This window comes from Furipterus horrens, unplaced genomic scaffold, assembly GCF_987537825.1.
Source record: "Furipterus horrens unplaced genomic scaffold, mFurHor1.1.pri manual_scaffold_2, whole genome shotgun sequence".
Taxonomy (NCBI): domain Eukaryota; kingdom Metazoa; phylum Chordata; class Mammalia; order Chiroptera; family Furipteridae; genus Furipterus; species Furipterus horrens.
In genome coordinates, this window is record NW_028327172.1 from 33,566,055 (window position 1) to 33,580,645 (window position 14,591).

Sequence of the window (14,591 nt, forward strand, 5' to 3'; positions counted from 1 at the left end):
TATTTAACTGGAAATGATATGAAAAAGAAGTCAGGTGGCTTAGAGAATGAATTTTTAAATCTCCGTGAAGTTTGAGGTAGGTATCTCATTGAAGTTTGCGCAAGTGTGTGATGTAAGAAGCTTGTGTGCCTGCGTGTGTAGCTCTCTGGCGCGCTCACCTCCCCCCCCACCGCCCCGCCACCCCTTCTCCTGAGACCGCTGGGTGGTAATGCCCTTTGTTCCCACAAGAGGGCAGCATCCTGAGGGCTTTGTGAGCGCTGTATCTCGTTATCGCTGCAGGCTTGGGTTTAGAGAAAGTTATACCGAAACTTTCAAACTGATATCTCATCTTATTTTGTGATATTAAAAAAAGGAAGGCAGAGAGAAAGAAGGAAAAAGGACAATTAAAAAAATAAGAGAAAAGTAGGCAGCCAGTCTACTCCGGGAGAGTCCCAGTCACACCAAGACTTGGGGGAGGGCTGTTTTAATTGTGGGTTTGGCCGACTGACGACTGGAGTGCCCTCCTCGGCTGTCTTAAGTTGTAGCCGGAGGTCATGTAAATCGACCTTAAAAGAATGCATAAGCCATAAATTAAAATAAACCTTCACCCAAGGGCTGATCCATAAGTAGACAATATCCAACCTGGACAAAACGAGCTTTCCTTACGAGCCGACCTAAACTGCATCCCCCCAAAGAATAGAGACTAAATGCAAAGTAAGTTTCCCAGCGAATATTTTGTTTTCTTGAAAAGTGTTGGGTTGGTTCGTGGTGTGACTGACTGCGACGGCGCAGTTTTTCGGAGCGCTTCAGTGTTTGCCAGGCTCCGGGTGCGGGAGATGGGGAGGACCCACTGGTTTCTGGGCTTCTTAGTGCTACCCCCACCCCACCCCCATTTTGGTTTGGAAACTTTGGCTATTTGTGGGGCTGACTCTGGGCGAGGGCGGGCAAAAGCTGAGGCTCTCTGCCGCGCTCACCGCCGGGGTGCAGTTTCCCGGGAGGATTTCATAAAGAAAACCCGGGTCGCTAGAAAACGCGTTCGCTTCCTCCTCCCACACTCACCCCGCCACTGCTCTGCCGCAACTTTCCCGGGACTCGGTGCAGTTGCTTCTGGTTCCCGCTGCTCTCTTTCTCTCCTCTACCCTTATTTTTGGACATGCCTTTTTGCGATCTCTTTAGGAATAAATAAACCAATTTCCAAGACAATCCGAAACCCAAGTGCTAGTCTGTGGTCCTCTTTGCCCAGGACTCCAGGGCAGTGGTGCCGGGCCCGCGGGGGCGTGTGTTACCGGCTGCCCAGCCTTGTGAGGCACGGGCTTGGCCTGGGAGTCCCCGGGCCCCTAGCGCACAGTTGCCGGCACTTCTCGGTCCTGCGCGCTGCTCCCACTCCGCGCCCCTGATTCCCCCTCCCCCTCCCCAGCGCCCTCCGTCCCTCTCGGCGCCCGGCCCGGGGGCTGTCGTCCGCTGCACTCTCAGCAGACCCGCCGAGATCTGCCACTGTGAGGTCGGCCCAGGCCCGGGGGCGGTGCTGCCACTCGCCCGAGCCAGGCCGCTCCCGGGGGAGCTGCTTTTTTCTTTCTCCCTTAAAGGGCTGGTCAGAGAAGGGAAGGGGCTCGTGCAAAGACTGCTGGGGTTGTGCTCGGGCGCCAGGAGAAGCGGCCGGTGGCTGTGGAGGACAGATTAGCTCCGTTTCCCGGGCGCTCCGCGGAGCTTTAAGATAAAAAGAGAATTGGTGTGTTGAGAGCAGATAAAAGGTGGTTGTTGCTGGTGTTTTTTGAGTTTTATTTAAGCTCTCTTAGGCCGACCAAGTTTGAAAATGTTTGCTATAGATTGCCAGATATTGAATGCTGACCCTATTTTGGGACTAAAAATAAGACTACGACTGCTGGCTGTGCTGTTAGCGAGATGGGCTGTCCCCGGCAGCTTCTGTGTGTGTGACCTCCTCAGAGGGCCGTGCTTGAAGTTTCGGTCTCGAGATGGCTTGAAGCCATCGCTGCGGCAAACTGGGCTGGGCTCCGGACCTCCCGCTGCACTGTCAGTGGGGCACTCGGATGACGTCCTTGTCCAGGGCGCCTGACCCCTGCGCGCACCCCAGTGGCCGGCCCTTCGCCCTGGCTGGGCGGCCCAGCCAGCAACCCAGTGGAGTCGGGATGCGAGCGTGCCCCTTCTACCCCGCCTCCCCAGGGTCTCCTCTCTTCTGCCCTTTATAGTCACATGCCCAGGTCCCGGCTCCCGAGGAGAGGAAGACAGACACAGCCCCTCCCAGTCTATTTCTAGGAGGTGGGTTTGGTGAATAAAAAAGGTCAAGTGGTCTGGTCCGCAAGCTGGTCCATGGCGAGGGGGGACTGGACGGACACCTGGCAAGGACCGCCCCGCCTACACCCCCCACCCCCAACCCTGGTGGGTCCGCCCACCCACGGCTGGCCTCCTCAGGCCACATTCTTTCGCTAAGTGTGAGTGGCTGTGGGAAAAGCAATCCCGAACCGGCCAAGAGCTGGCGAAGCTGATCCCGCGATGGCATTTTGTTTTGAACAGTTGCTTGGGTTGACGTTTCCTCATAAGGTAAGGTGTCACTGGACAGTAGGCTGCCCAAATGCCACATGTATAATTAGCTTGCGCACTCAGCACCTAGTCCCTGAGGCCCGAGGCCCGTAGGCACGGGCTTGGCCGACCTGGCCCACTCGGCTCTGTTCTGGGCTGCAGGATTCCCGAAGAAGGGTGGAAACGGCCAGGACAGCCCTGGGAGGCTGCTGCACTCGGGAAGACTGTGACAGTGTGGCCTTGTGTTTGACTTCTCTCTCTCCCCTTTCCTTTTCTTCAGCTCTTTTTATTTTTCGGTTGGAGAGGAACTACAGGTTAGAGGGGTAAAGCGGACACCAGCGGCGGGGTGCAAACCGAACGAGGAACGGGGATGCAGTGTAAATCTGGCAATTTGCCTCCTCTCCACACTCCGCCCACAGTGAGGGAGCTGTTAGTGCCCCTCTGCCCGCCCTGATCCTGTACAGCCCGTCCAGGCTTGGCATGGTGTCCTTGCTTGGGGAGGGGCTCCAGGCTTCCAGTTTGGGTTGTTCACCTGTCTGTGTGCTCCCTCCCACTCCAGAGGTAGCTCAACAAATTAGTATCTGTGTCCTGATTGCAGCTGCTGTTTTCCCCCTCCAGGCCCAGCCGCTTGGGGCTGCTAGTGTTCACAGCGGGTCGAGCCTGGACCGACCTGCTATCTCCTGCTGTCTCTCCCTGACCCTCTCCTGTCCAGGCTAGGGTTCTTAGGAGCAGGGCCTTGCCCTCTCTGTCTCTACCCAGATTGGTGCTTGAGCTTCTTCCCTAGCTTCTCAGACCCCAGGATCAGGCCAGCTTTTGCCTGCACTCTCTGGTGGAAACCAGATTTCTGCCGCCAAGAACATAATCTTCCCTCTGTCACCCTGTGCAGCCACCGTGGAATTCAACACTCAGCATTGGTTACTTGCATCAGTCTCCCTGCTCCTTGTTTCTATACTACTCAGATATGTCTGATATCTGCTGGAAGATTCTCTTTATTTTAAAACAAACAAAGAAGCAAACATCTTAAATGATACACAAGTTTAGTGGCATAGGGTTAGCTTTGCTATGGCAGCAAGAATGCACCTTTCAGGTGGGAGGTGGAGACATCATTGTATTTAATTCCATTGGATTTTTATTGAACCAATGAAGTATTTCATTTTCTTATAGTAGGGGAAAGTTATGATTGACTTTTTAAACTCTACGAGACCATAAATGTATGATTTATATACTTTTAAGAGTATCTTTCCGAATACACATATGTGAGCACATGGGCAGTAGGCCTAATGACATGTAGATGTTTTCTTTTACATTTTTAAAAACCTCATAACTCAGAATAGAGTGTTCTTATCCTAAAACAACAAGAACAAAAACAACCAACCAAAAAAAAAAAAAAAAAAGAAAAAGAAAAAAAAGAAAAGAAAAAAGAAAAATCATTCAAACTCTGAAAGCAAGGAAGTGTGCACCACACTTACTAGATCTAGTTCATGACCAAAGGCAGTAAGTAACCAGGATCTAGATAAATGCTAGTCATTAACTGCCTAGGAAAACTGATATTCTCTGTTGCTTTTCTCGTGTACTACCAACACCTCCTTTCTCCTCTACTCTCTCACCATATTCCATTATGTATAGTGGCAAAATGAGATATATATTTTTTAAATCGGTCATCCTATTTAATACTATTCTTAATGTTTGTTTTGGAAGTAATGAGAAGGAAATTTCTCCTGGTGTATAGATTTTTAAATGCAAAATTTATGAGTTTATTATTATGGAGCATGATATACCTATACAACTATAACACTCAACATTACATTATTAAGAAAAATAAATATAAAAACATTAATTAATAAAGCACTGTCAATCTCTATACCTTAAGCTGGTTCTCTAATGGATTCAGTAACAATAACTGGAAGTGACATTCAGTAGGACTATTACATTGTCTGTTGGACATTTTTTCATTAATAGCAGAAAGCAACAGATTTTTTTCTTAGTCAGGAAAAGGCATATGTTTAAAATATGCTGGTGTACCTGGAAAATCCTTCTTTATAAGGCTTCAAAATATTACATTCAGTACATAAATGATACATTCAGGTGGCATTATATCTGTTTCTATTTGACTTTTTAAAAGGAATTATTGGATTATGGGTCACTGATAAAATTGCTACACATATTCATCTTCTATTGGAGAAATTAGTGATGTTTTAAATCCTTTTTAATTAGCACAATAAGTAGTGGAATAAATGAATTTTCTTTTAATAAGGTTTGATATACATTGGCGTTAAGCTTTACTTTTAATATTTTCTATACTTTTCAGTTTTGTTAAGTTATATATCTCTAACTTTGAAAGAATTCTCTTGTTAGTAAGAGAATTCATATATATATATGAATAGTTACGTATATATATAAATATTTACAAGCAAACAACATTCTCTGAAAGTGTAGTACAGTACAACTAAAATTTTGGTTGATATAAAAGCTGTTTACTTAAATATAGTTTAGGGGTACATATATATCAATTGATGTTTTTGAAGTCAAGTGAAACATTCCATCAAGCTAATGTGTCTGAGAGTACCATATCAGGCACAGACAGGTACTAGAAATGATAAAACACAGATAACATACAGCAAGATGATTTACAGATGGGACGTATTATCTGCTGTCATGAGGTTAGATGGGTCATATTACTGGCTTAAAAATATTAATCTAGGTTATTACAGAATTATCAAGCAATATAGGAGATTTAATGAAAAGAGATTTTATTATAGAAACTTGCTAAAACATGAACAATTATTCATTGCTTTTAGAGAAGGAAATAGACTTTGTGTTTTGGATTGCTTCTTATTTTTACATATATGGTTCTCCCCTATTATTTTATCCCTAACAAAGAAAATAATGTATTGAACATTTTATGTCTTTATTCTAACTCTACATTTTCTACTGATTAAACTCTGAATCTCAACATACTTAACTAAAAAATCAAACAAACAAACAAAAAAAGCGCTGCCATTCTAGTATAGTATATGCAAGGCAATTTTTATTAGATGTAAGCATATTTTAAATGCATAGCTTCTCCTTTGGCTTGAGGTTCTTCAACAAATTTGAAAACTAATTGTTTTGGTAAGAGTTATATCAGAAACTTTAATCATTTTCTCATTACATATTCATTATCCATTTATAGACGAGTATTTTTATTTTTTATTGTTCTGTGGAAGAGGGTAAAAGCTTTTCAGTGAATTATTTTGTGTAGACCTTCAGTCAAATTGAAAATAGTTTTAAACTTGTGTTATGGTTTTTGATAGAACTTCTCAAGTTTTAAGTACCCATTGTCATAATTTGAATAAAAATATCAATAGAAGAATATGCATGGTGGTTGTAAGATGGAATATCGTTTAAATATACTATGGACTCTCTCACCTCCAAAAAAAGAGTGCTGGTCTGTTTTTCCTCACATCTGTGGTAGTCTCAAAAAGGGAACATAAAACCCTAAAATCTCAGAGAAACAGTATCGATTCAGTTCTTAACTGCATATCCTTCATATCATTGCTCAAAATATCCACCTTTACACCAATATTAGCCATTCTTTTTATAGTGACACCATGCTTAGTAAAAAACTTCTAAGCACTGAGGTCAGGTGTAGAGATTGGATTCTAGTTTATTTTTTATGAATCAGATAAAGATTTCTGTGCATGAGACCATATGTGAAGATGAGAGAACAAGAACATTTCCATATCAAAGGCAATATATCTGAGGCTGCATGGTAATTAAAATGCAGTGGTTTGGACTCTGTGCACTAGCACTTAAACAGAGCATTGCCGGGACCTTGTGCATCATGCAAGCGGTTGCCGCTTGCATACTTCTTGAAATACACTTATAATTTTGTACAAACATTTATGCCAGTCCACACTTTTCTGTGGATAATTTGTATTTCATCCAAACCATTCAAAGTAGAAGTTATTTTTTGAGCTACCCCCTCATTATGGCTTTTGTGCATCAACTATTTTTATTCCAGTTGTTTGTATTTCCTTTTACCAGAATGATGGCTTGTTTATATTCAGATTCTCTTCTTGCTCCTCTAAGACCCCTTATATGTCACTCATATTTTACTATTCACTCAAAAAAACTTTCAATTTTAGGAAAGATGTGAATTATTTTCTGAGGTTAATTGTGGATGCTGTAATCTATTATAAACTAATGAACTACATTTAAAAAACAACTGTCTAGTTATTCCTACTTTATAATGCTAATATATTTAGTAATCCTCACTAACTGGCACAGTATATAATACTGGAAAAAATTTCTTTTTACAATATTTAAAGAATTCTGAAATATTCTTTTTTACCTTTTAATGGCATGAAAAATGTGTAGTAGCATTCTCTTATTACTTCAAGTGAAAAACAATTATTTGAAATGATAGAAATCTTTATCTAAAGAGTTATCTGCATTTATAGGGAGATATTTGATGCCATTTATAAAGAACTGGTTAGCATCTTATTTGGGATAGAATAGTGAAAAAAATCTAATAATTGGTAGTTCAGTGTTGTATGTTTTAGAAAATTTTGCATCTTTGGTAACTAGCTTGAATTTGCTGCTCTGTAATTTTCTAGATTTTCTATTTCTGTATTTGTGCTCTATCTATGAGCATTCTGCTCTGGTGCATGTGGCAAGGAATTCACTGGTATATTTTATTTACCAAGCCCTCCTGCTCTATAAAGCTTTTTAAAGATTTCTCTGGATTGAAGCACCATGTATTGAAAAAAGCTTAATATGGTATAATGGAATTCTTTAAGAGTTTTTGTGTTTGTAAACTGTTATGGACCAAAATTACTTGAGTATATTGATTTGATGCTTTTTAATGATGACATATGCAATAGAGATATAAGGTAAATTCAAAATATGTATATTATATGATGTGTGTCTATGAAAACATTCTATATTCTCTCATTTCAAGTTCTTCCTTGACCTCTTTCTTCTCAGAAAATCTCACAAGGGTACCTTTGAAATGGTCTGTTATCCCTGTTACTTTAATAATTTGTTGTTTCTAAGTCACCTTAGAGAAACTAATTGAATTGTCTATTTTGAATATATCCATTCAAATGCAAAGAAAGATTTTAGTGCTATTTGTGATTTTTGACTTTACTGAGTACAATTTCTTTGCATCTTTGAAAAGCAGTTCTTTAAATCAGACAAAGAAAATTAAAGATGCTTTACTTTTTACAGCTACAAAGCATAATATATAGAAAAAGAAAATGCAACAGATTTGTTTTTATTAATGACGAGCATAGGTATCAAATGGAATTGATTCTGAGGTATGGTTGCTAATGTTTCCTTTTGTACTTTACAAACAGACATTGGGAAAGGTGATTGAGCCCTTACTGAGTTCTAGGCACGCGGAAGGGCATTTTTGAAGCTATAAGTCTTTGCTTTTTAAGAATTTTCTCTCCTATTGAAGATATTAAATATTTGGTAGGTGGGGAAATTTAGGCACAGCTGTCATGATGTTAAACAGTTCATCGGTAGAACTGTAGAAGAATGCTCCTAACTAAGAGAGAATAGTTTCTCTTCTTTCTTGCGGAGGTTGGGGGAGGAGGGGAGGTCACAGAAAATAACAAAGGGCAAGAATGTTGTTATTTTCTTAGAAATAATCTCTAGCTATCTCCATGGCAATGAACCTTTTATGTAGAAGTTAGCAGCTCCATTCACCCCCCATTTCTTTATCTCTAAAATGAGAATAATAATAATATCTACACAATAGGGTTACTGTGAGGATTAAATTAGATAAATGAATGGAAATCACTGAACTCAGGGCTTGGCACAAAATAAATATTTAATATATGTTATCAATTACTGTTGAAGTGGTTCCATACTTAGAATTATAAAGATCTGGCTTTCCATTTTAGCTTCACTACATACTTGCTATGTAATCTTTGGCAAATTACATAATCTGTTTCTTTTCCTCTTATGTGAAATACAGACGGTGATACATGTTCCTTCCTTTCTTTCCTAGAAAGGAGAATTCATCAGTAGTCTGGCAGACTTGGGAGAGAGTAATGACGTAGGGTTTGGATGTCTAGCTCTCAAATTTGGGAAAACTCCAATTCAAAGAACTAGAAGAGCTTTTGAAAGGTCATTTTATCTGTCATTCTCCATCCTCCAAAGGTGTATTGATCAGTCTATCTCCATTCTAATCAGTTAAGAAGCTCTCTTTATTCTAAAACCTGCAAAGAAGGAGATTTTGTAATCTTCCTTGGTTATGTGTTTCAATGATTAACACCAGGAAGTTCTTTACACCAAATAAACACATTTTAATCTGCTTTCTTTTGCTTTCAAGAAAAAATGGAATCATATATTCTTTATTTGAATGATAGACCTAAATGTGAGAAAACCAAAATTAAACTTACAATTTTTACTTCCTGAATCTTTCCTTTGAAGTCTTATTTTTTAAATTAGTTTTGTGACCTTGAAAAGTTAATTAATTTCTTTAAGTCTCAATTTCTTATTTTTTAAAATGGGGATTGTGTTAGAATTTATCAAGTCGGGTCATTGGGAAGATTAAGCTTGAAGATACTGTGTACAGAAGTGTGCAGAACAGTTCTGGACAATTGTGTTAGGATTAATTGACAGCAGTTATATGATCTGTAGTGGAACCTTGGCATGAAAAGGGCCCTTAATTCTCTTAAGTTTGATGGAACTCAGTTTTCAAAGTGCTTTCATACTCATTGCCTCATCCAATAAAACGTATTCAGGGTAGATAACCTTACTAGTCATATTGTCTAACTTCCTACTTGATATAAATAAATGTTTCAGTTGGGTTTTGCCTCAGGGTATTATTCACTACAAACAAAACTTGGCTTTTTTATACCCCTTTTCTCCAGGCTCATCTATGTAATGTCAGTGTTCATTTATTTTATCTTCATATTTATTTCCCGAGCCAAACTGTGGCTGCATTTCCCATATACCAATGTAAATGAATAATACCATGCTGATCAGAAGTATTAAACGTCAGTTATATATATGTCTTTGATTAATACAATTGAAACATATTTAATTATTACATAATAAGTGTGGCTGGTTGATAGGCAACAATCTTTCAAAATATGGGGTTGATGAGGGAGGATTAATAAAATGATCCTTGGTGGTGAAAAGATGGGGACCACTAAATTACATGATTTGAAAGGTGAAAATTCATGGTCCTCGTGAAGAGGTATGACTATAGGTAATTCTGTGCAGTGTGCTAGTTGTTATAATGGAGATACATATAAAGACACAGGTACCTGTGTCAGGGAAAGCTTCTAGTAGGAGGCGGCCTTTGAGCTGTGACTTCAAAGATGATTAGGAATGGGCTGCTTGAGCCTATTCCTGAAAAGCACTGGACTTGGGGAAACCATTTGATAGTATTATGGACTGTTCTGTAGGTCTGACACTGAAATGTCTCATATTTGTGTCTTTGTCACTCCAAAAAGCCATGTCTATCATAAATGTTATGTGGCCATAGGCTAGCAGCTTAACTACTGCACTTCTCTTTCTGAGCTCAGTTTTGTGGTCAGTGGCATTATGCATCATTTTAAGGTACAGAAGAATTTTTCAAATAATTGATTTCCTTCAACTACGTCAACTAAGTATGAAAATTAAAATAAATGGTTATTAATATATGAACTGATGATCAGGACTATAAGTTAATAAAATCTTCTATCTTGTACTGTAAAGAACTCTTCACCCCCTTGAACTGGCAAGCATGGTCTTAGAGAAAGGACAATATTTGGAAATTTTTATATCTGAGCATTATTTCTGAGTTTCCCTTATTTGTTACAAGTCTTTAGGTGCCTCATGTTTATAATCAAGTTTTTCCTACTGTAAAATTGGCATGTTCCATGACTTCTTTTTTTATTGAGGGATAATATAAAAATAAATTAATCCTCAGAGTAATTCAGATTTTGGAAGAAATACAAGTTATTATACAATGGTGGTGATGAAACAGTAGTGGTAGCAGAAGGCAGTAGCAGCATAACAACCCCTCTCTACTCTTTGTAACTTTTGAATAGGGATGCTAACTCTGCCCTTTTTAGTTTTGCAATCTGGGATCTCATGTTTTCTAATAATGTTTTGAGTATTTTTCCTATGAGCCCACAAGCCTTCTTTTCTTTTTATGATTTGGAAGTTTTCTGCTGTTGAGTATTTGTTTCTCCAAATAGGTGTTTACACCTGTTGAGATTTTGCATCTCTTTTGACTTTGTGAATATTGGCTTTTTGAAAAGTGGTTGGTGGTAACATAGGCTGGAGAAGTTATAGCCCTAGTTTCTAATTGCCTTAACTCACTGTTCTCCTTCCCGCTGCTTTGGGATGCTGGAGACTCTCAGTGTTGATGATGACATGAAAATGTGATGAAATCTCTCTGTGAAAAAGGAAGGCTCTGGAGCTGAATAGAGGAGGGGAAAAAGATATGAAAGTTCTATAAAACAGTTTAAAAACATCCCCTTAGCCATATTAAATTAGTTACGATGCTTTAAAGAATATTTTCCTTTTGGACTTTCAGTTGCATTCTGTAATAAGATGCAAAAACCCAAGGAAAAAGAAAATAAAAATAATATAACAAATGAATGACATTTCACTAACTTGGAACACAGCATATTAGTTAACTGAGTCTCAGGAACATTTTTAACTCTTGCGTTTGAAGATACAAATACACACTGAAGGAGAATTGGACTATTTTAAGATTTCTTAGCTGTAATCCTTTCCAACTACAAATATGGATATTGAAACTAAATACAGGGTGAGGCAAAAGTAGGTTTATGGTTGTGAGTACATGCAATAGAGTTTATTCTTGTATTATTATTTATTAATTATTCTATTATTTTCCATACAAACAACTGTAAACCTACTTTTGCCCAATCTAGTATATCGAGTTTAAAAAATATTTTAAATTTTAGAACATGTAAACTATGCATATTTAATTTTTATTTTCAATATAATATTCTAAGGCATTAGTAAAGGAAATTTTCAACTTTTCTGAGGTTGGAACCTATATTTTTATTTTATTTTATTTTAAATTCTCACCCAAGGACATGCTTATTTATTTTAGAGAGAGGGGAAGGGAGGGAGAGAGAGTGGGAAAGAAACATTGATGCCAGAGAGAAACATCCATTGGTTGCCTTCAGTACATGCTCTGACTGGGGACGAACCCACAACCGAGGCATGTGCCCTGACCGGGAATCAAACCCACAGCCTTTTGGTGAATGGGATGGCACTCCAACCAACTGAGCCACCTGGTCAGGGCAAGGTTAGAGCCTTTAAACTTTTACAGTTCCAGAGAATGTTTTCATTTGTACTTTTTGTATAGTTTTGTGTGTTTTGCAGGAATGCTAAGGTAGGATCACAGTACGTTGAATACTTAATGTGTTTTGAATTGTGTAGTATTTTGTAACAAACTTATTTTCTCTAAGACAAATATATATAGCAACCTAACTTAGGTGGCACAAGTGAATTTAGGGACTCCTAATGCACCTGTGTGATGGGGAAAGAATGAAATATAGCTTAGCTTTTGATTGTGATACCATGGGACTTTTTCCAAAGCACTCATCATAATTAGCTGTCTTAGTTGTGAAGTTTTGTGTTTTATTTCTTCTTTATATCCACATTTATTTCTTCTTTATGTATCAGGACCTGTGAGAATAAAGTATATGAAAAAGTATACTTATTCATATTGTATGCTAATTTTCTTTTGAATTTTGTTTGACTCACTTTCATATCTTTGGGTTATTCTCTTCTTCATTTTTGATCTGTGCATATACTGTTCTCTGTTATTAAAGTGCCAGTCAAATAGGACATTTGCATCAATTGTCTTTTACCTTTTATGAGGCTACGGTTATATAATTAAAAATATTTATTTATTTATTTATTTATTTATTTATTCTTATAGAGTAGGAAAGAGAGGGAGAAATAGAGGGAGAGAAACATCAATGTGTGATGTGTGAGAGGAACATTGATCAGTTGCCTCTCACACACACTGTGACCAGGGATCAGCCAGCAACCCAAGCATGTGTCCTTATGGGGAATTGAACCCATGAACTTTTGCTTTGTGGGACATGGTCTGACCAACTGAGCTGTCGCCCAACCAAATGACCTACACAGGTCAAGGCTGATTATATAGTCTTTAGTTTTGCTTATTAACAAATTTATATCTGAGATAATTTAAAAACAGAAACATAATTTTATAAAATTTAGTGAGAGGGGCATTAACTTATATGGTCATTGTAAATTGTCTCAAATGAAGCCTTCATTTAGTTAAATCAGTATATTGCTAATGCATCTTAAGAGTAAATACCTTTATTAATAAACTGTTTGAATGTTATCACAAACAGAGCACTAGTTGTTATTCTTTCTGCTTGATTGGAGTCAATGTAGCATTTATATTAGCTGAGGAAAGGAACAGAATTTAGGATGTTTAAGCAGAGAAAGAAATAGAGATCTTAGGTAGTTTGAATAGCCTGAGGACAACTGGAAAGTGTTGCTGGTAAGGGTGAGGCTGAAGGAATTCTTCTGGCAAGATAATTTTAAGACTTATTTAGGAGAACTCAGAATGATAGAATAGTGGCCTGTAAACTTTGGGGATGAATACACCACCAGCAAAACATTTATGAGGATGTGTCCTAATACATGTGCCTATTTATTTGAAATTAGAGTAGTCACCCCTTATCTGTGGAAGATACGTTCCAACACCCCTGTGGATACTAGAAACCATGGATAGTACTGACTCCTGTATATACTATGTTTTTCATATTCATACATATCTATGATAAAGTTTCATTTTTAAATTAGATACTGTAAGAGCTTAACAACAATAACTGATCGTTATTGTATTTTAATAGAACAATCATAACAATATACTGTAGTGTGAATATGGCATTAATAAGTAAAATAAGGGTTACTTGAACACAAGCACTGCGATCTTATAACTGAAATAGCTATTAAGTGACTAATGGGCAGGGAGGGTACAGAGCGTGGATATCCTGGATGAAGGTACGATTCATGTCCAGGGTGGAACTGGGTGAGACAGCATGAAATTTCATCACACTCCTCACAGCGGTACACAGTTTAAAACTTATGAATTGTTTATTCCTGTAATTTTCCATTTAATATTTTTGGACCATGGTTGACAGTGGGTAACTAAAACCACGGAAAGTGAAACCTTGGTTAAGGGGACTGACTATGGTATATACATGTACTATGTGCTAATATATGCTATAAAACATTCAGAAGTAGATATTAAAAGAAAGAGGTATAGATAAAATAGTATTTTAAAACTAACTGTGGTTCCCCCAAGCCCTATGATTTGATATGCTTGTTATTTTTAAAAGTCTTAATTTAACACTTTGTGATTTAAAGGCTTGGTTCTAAGTTTAGTTTGCCTTGCTAGATGGTTGCCACAGGTGAAAATGATGCCTCAGAAAGAAATTTAGAGCCAAATGGAAGAAGTATATCATTGTTTGCACTTATTAAATTGTTACACTAATTTGTTAATCCTAAAATTTGGCTATTTTCTATGTTCCCTGATGGCAATCAGTTTTTGTCAATGAGGATGAAGGTATAACATTTTCATATTTTTAATAAATGGGCTCAAAACCATTGAATCTCTTTGGAACATCATTAAAGAGGCTAGAATATTCCATTGCCAATTTTAAAACTGAAAACAGATGAGTCTTTTTGTAGGCGATAGAATTTTTGGTAACAAAATCATGCTACAATAGAATCATTTCCAAACATGTTTTCAGAATACTTTTTCATAGCATGACTCTGTTTAGAAGAGCATTTACTTTCTCATTTGATAAAATATCACTTTTACCTTGAAGATAAAAATTAAATTTGTTTGATGATATATATGTATGTGTGTCTATGCATGTATCTCTATCTATCTACTTACCTCTCTAATCTAGCTATGTGGTAACTAACACACAGCACCTTGTCAGCACATTTGGTACACTAGTTTTTAGTTTCTTATCTTAAGTTTGGAAATGTTGCCATGAGATAAGAAGGGGAACCTCTGTGTGGTACAAACAGTTCTCATGGTTACGCCCCATCTCACTTCA

General features: G+C 38.2%; 1 protein-coding gene across 11 annotated transcripts in view; it reads left to right on the plus strand.

The window, feature by feature from the left end:
- Positions 1-407: 407 nt before the first annotated feature.
- The window catches only part of SOX6 (SRY-box transcription factor 6), a 611,663-nt gene continuing 597,479 nt past the window's right edge, over positions 408-14,591 (plus strand). For 6 of the 11 annotated variants that reach the window (XM_090263704.1, XM_090263725.1, XM_090263717.1 and 3 more), the window contains exon 1: positions 409-693. The gene's annotated coding sequence lies outside the window, so the exon portion shown is untranslated. Of the gene's footprint in view, positions 694-14,591 lie in introns of all 11 variants that reach the window. The other 5 variants (XM_090263661.1, XM_090263689.1, XM_090263681.1 and 2 more) reach the window with 1 other exon arrangement.